Source organism: Talpa occidentalis, unplaced genomic scaffold, assembly GCF_014898055.3.
Source record: "Talpa occidentalis isolate TD23 unplaced genomic scaffold, MPIMG_talOcc4v2.1 talOcc4.8, whole genome shotgun sequence".
NCBI lineage: Eukaryota > Metazoa > Chordata > Mammalia > Eulipotyphla > Talpidae > Talpa > Talpa occidentalis.
The window spans coordinates 63586989-63592253 of NW_023605194.1; the positions used below are offsets into that span (position 1 = coordinate 63586989).

Genomic DNA, 5265 nt, shown 5'->3' on the forward strand with positions numbered 1-5265 from the left:
GTTTGTTATTTTTCCCATGAAAATATGTAAGTCAAATGCTTATTCTACTTCTTTTGAGATAACCATGTGTGTCTTTCCCTTTATTCTGTACAAATGTGGTATTTTGTACAGATGGATTATTGAATGTTATACCAATGTTACATTCTTGGGCAAAAAACTCACTCATGATATGTAATCATCTTTTTATGTGTTCTGGATTTTATTTGCGAGTATATATATATATATATATATGTATAAGGGCTATTTATCTGTAGTATTCTTTTATTGTGGTGTCTTTGTTGGGTTTTGGAGTCAGGGTAATAATGGCCTCACTGAGTGAGTTGGGAAGTGTTGCTGCCTATTCACTTTTTTTGAAGAGTATGTTGACGATTGGTAATAATTCATCTTTAAATGTTTGTTAAAACCCACCAGTGAAGTTATCTGAGTTTTGGATTTTCTTTGCGGGTAATCGTTTCGTTATGAATTCAACTTCTTTATTTTTATATTCAGATTTTCTATTTCTTCTTGAATCCATTAGTAGTCTTTGCCTCTTAGAACTTGTCTATTTCATCTAGGTATCTAATTTGTTGGCATGCAATTGTTTATTTTTTTTAAGATTTATTTATTTATTTATTTATACAATATTGATTGATTGATTGATTTATACAAGCACTGGGTACAGTCAGAAGCGCGGGAGGGTGAGAGAATTCACCAGAGCCAGAGCAGAGAGCAGAGCAGGCAGAAGGACTGAAGTACACTGCTGAGGGGAGCAGCGGGCGGCAGGAGAGGTCTACCGTGCCATGTGGGACCTTCCTCCGGTGGCCCGGGAGCAGCCGGGGATCGAACCGGTGCTGCAGAGGCTGCGGGCAGCTTCGCAACCCAGTGCTCAACCGCTGCGTCATCCGGGGAGGCCCTGCAATTGTTTATTAATTTATAATTTTTTTCCTGAAAGTTTGGTAATAATGTTTCCTATTTCATTTCCGATTTTTAGTCATGTGAGTCTTTTTTGGGGGGGAGGCAATCAATTTATGTAAAGGTTTGGCAATTCTATTTTTTTTTATTTAAAGTAACAACCTTTTGTTTCTTTATTATCTATATTGTTCTATTATTTCATTTATATCTGCCCTATTCCTTGTTACCATTTCCCTGCTTCTGCTTGCTTTGGTTTAGTTCACTCTTCCTTTTCTACTCTTTTAATGTAGAAACTTATGTTATCAATTTGAGATCTTTCTTTTTTATTATATAAGCATTTATAGCTATAACATTTCTTCCTAATACTGCATGAGCTATACCCCACAAGTGGAACGTGGTGTTTCATTTTCATTCAATGTGAAGTATTTTCTATTTTCCCTTTTGATTTCTTTTTTTATTCATTCATTATTTAGGAGTACATTGTTTAAGTTCCACATATTTTTGAATTTCCAGTATTCCTTCTGTTACTGATTTTTAGATTCATTCCATTGCAGTCAGAGGACATGCAGTCTACAATTTCAATCTTTTGAGTTGTATTAAGCTTTTTTTGTAGCCTACCATTTCTCTATCCAGGATAATGTTCCATGCATATTTGATAAAAATGTGTGGTATATTCTGCTGTTGTTGGGTGGAGTGTTCTATTGATATATGTCAAGTCTGGTGTATTTATAGGCTGCTCAAGCCTTCTATTCTTTGATGATTCTTACTATTTCCATTCCTTATTCAAACTTGGGAATTTAAGTCTTCTATTATATTTAAATTATTTCTTTCACTATCATTTCTGTCACTTTTTACTTCATGCTTTTTGTGATTCAGTTGGCATGTTTAAAATGGACATTCTGATGGACAGACACTTTAACCACCGTAAAGTGTCCCTCCTTTTTTGCTCTAGTAACAAGTTTTGCCTTGAACAATACTGTATTTATTGGAATAGCCACTCCAACGTGTTTATGTTACCATACGCAAGGTATATCTTTTGCCATCCTTTTACTCTCAACTTATTTGTGTATTTAAATCTAAGGTGTGTCCTTAACATGATAAAAGCCATACATGACAAACCCACCGCCAATATTATTATCAATGGCGAAAAGCTGAAGGCCTTTCCTTTAAGATCAGGAACAAGACAAGGATGTCCTCTCTCACCACTGCTCTTCAATATATACTGGAGGTCCTAACCAGGGCAATAAGACAAGAGAAAGACATACAAGGAATCCAGATAGGGAAATAAGAAGTAAAACTATCACTATTTGCAGATGATATGATAATATATGTAGAGAACCCTAAAAACTCCACAGAAAAACTACTCAAAGAATTGGACATGAGACCTGAAACCATAAAATATATAGAAGAAAATATAGGTAAAACACTCTAAGACATACATCGTAATAACATCTTTAAAGACTCAAAGCAAAGAAAGTCAAGGAAAAGATAAACACCTGGGATGACATCAAACTGAAAAGCTTCTGCACAGCAAGAGACATTAACCAAAACAGAGAGACACTGATTGGGAAAAAATCTTTGCACTCCATTCAACTGATAATGGACTGATAATGGACTGATCACAAAGATTTACAAAGAACTCACATCACTCAACAAAAACAAAATAAACAATCCAGTCAAGAAATGGGCAGAAGAACTTAAAAGACATTTCTCCAAAGAAGAAATGCAAATGGCCAACAGGCATATGAAAAAATGTTCAACATCCCTATAACCAGGCAAATGCATATTAAAACCACATTGAGATGCCACCTTACACCAGTAAGAATGGCACATATCAATAAAACAAGCAATAACAAATGTCGGTGAGGATGTGGTGAAAAAGGAACTCTCCTGCATTTGCTGGTGGGGGTGCAGACTGGTCCAACCACTATGGAAAGCTGTCTTGAGGTTCCTCAGTCTACTAAAAATGGAGCTACCATACGACCCGGCAATTCCACTACTAGGGATCTATGCAAGGGACACAGAAACATTGATTCAAAAGAACACTTGTACCCCTATGTTTATTGCAGCACTATTTACAATAGGAAAAACCTGGAAACAACCCAAATGCCCAAAAGTAGATGACTGGATCAAGAAGATGTGGTATATGTACACAATGGAATATTATTCAGCAATCAAAAAAGATAAACTAATGCCATTTGAGCAATGCAGCAGAAGGAATTATGTTCAGTGAAATAAGCCAGAAGGAAAAAGAAAAATATCGGATAGTTTCACTTATAGGAGGAACATAGGGGAACCCAATAAGACATCAGTGTAAAAAAAATAACAGTACAAAACACAACAAAGCAAAAACAGACAATTATAAATCAGAGACATCCGGCAGGGGAGGAGGAGGGGGAGGGACCAGGGGAGGGAGGGAGGATCACAGGGGACTGAGGTGAGGGTGCACAGGTGCACTGGTGAAGGAAACTCTATGGGGACTACACCTGAGGGGGTAGGGGGAAGCAGATATTATTTAAAAATGAACAATGATGTGAAAAAAATTAAAAAATAAATCTAAGGTGTGTCTTTTGTAAACATTTGTTGGATCATGCTTTATATATATATTTTTTTCTTTAAGATGTGAAATTTATTGAACTGGTGTCAAGTCAGTGCACAATAAGCCCTGACTGTCTCTGTACCTCATCCTTCCTAGGGAGTCCAAATGCCTTAATACATCTCAAGTTGGGGGACAAAAGGGACCAAGATGGTTGATCATCCAAAATAAAACAAAACAACAAGTATTAAGCTTGATTAAAAATATTTGGATTACATAATTTACACAAAAGCTGTGCTATTACCCTCCCCTGCATGGACTTAGGAAAGGACCGGCCCTCTTAGAAACAAGTGGGGAGGCATCAAGGACATGACTTGGAATGACTATTTTAAAAAACAATATACAATCAAGTCATCATCCAATTTGAAGATTTTGGGAGATGCCCACTCCAAACTACTGTTGTCACCTTCACTGTTCCAGTTTTTAAATCCTGAGTTAAGTGCCAAAAAAAAACAAAGCAAAAAACCAAAAACAAATAAAACCATGACAATTCCATCTCTTGTTTTTTGCCTTTTGGTTTTTGCAAGAAGGGGTGTAATGCAATTAGTAACAGTTCAACTGGAAATACTTGGTGGACTGGACTTATCTTACTCCTGCTTGCTAATATATATCTGCTGGAAGGAGGGCAGTGAGGCCAGAATGGAGCCACAACATTTGCAGGAATATTTGCACTCAGTGGGCACGATGATCTTGATCTTGATCCTGCTGGGATCTAGGACAGTGATCTCCTTCTCCATCCTATTGGCAATGCTGGGGTCAATGGTGGTCCCACCAGACAGCACTGTGTTGACATAGAGGTCCTTATGAATATCGACACCACAATTCATGATGGAGTTGAAGGTAGTTTCATGGATCCACAGGATTCCATGCCCAGGAAGAAGGTTGGAAGAGAGTCTGGAAGCAGCAGAGCTGCTCATTGCTGATGGTGATGACCATGACCTGACCATCTGAAGCTCACAGTTCTTCTCCAGGGAGGAGCTAGGGGCCACAGTGGCCATCTCTAACTCAAAGTCCAGTGCAGCCTAGCAGAGTTTCTTCTCTATGTCACCTACCATTTCCTTTTCAGCTGTGGTGGTAGAGCTATAGCCATACTTGGTAAGGACCTTCATATCAGTCCCAGGCTAGCCAGACTCAGACACAGGATGGAGTTGGGGAGGGTATATCCTTCAAAAATGGGCACAGTGTGGGTGACCCCATTGCTGGAAGCCATTCTGATGCCAGTGGTTCCGCCAGAGGCATACAGCAGAACCGGTCCAAATGGCCACACGAAGGTCTTGGACATCATCTGGGTCATCTCATTGTTGACTTTAAGGTTCAGGGGACCCTTAGTCATCAGCTAAGGGGCCACACACAGCTCATAGAAGGTGTCGTGCCACATCGTCCCCATCATCCCAACTAGTGACGATTCTATGCTAGATGGGATGCTTCTGACTCAGAATGACCCTCTTGCTCTGGGCCTCATTGCCCATGTAGGAGTCCTTACAGCCCATGACCACCACACTCTGCTGTCAGGGCTGCCCCACAGGCATCCTCAGGGAAGACAGTGTGAGGGATGGTCGCCAGCTTTGCTGGCCTTGCATGTGCTGGAACCACTGTTGACTGGGAACGCAGTGATATTATCATCCATAGTGAGCTGGTGGCAGTGTAGTGTAGCTGAGCAGCAAGGGCCAGGGGACAGTGCCTGCAGGGTATAGGCAGTCTCAGCCAGTTGATGCTTTAAAAAAAAAATCTGTTCTGCCAATCTCTGACTTTTGATTAAAGTCTTTAACCTATTTACA

General features: G+C 39.5%; 1 pseudogene; it reads right to left on the bottom strand.

The window, feature by feature from the left end:
* Positions 1-4074: 4074 nt before the first annotated feature.
* Positions 4075-5016, bottom strand: LOC119234664 (actin, cytoplasmic 1-like; annotated as a pseudogene).
* Positions 5017-5265: the final 249 nt, after the last annotated feature.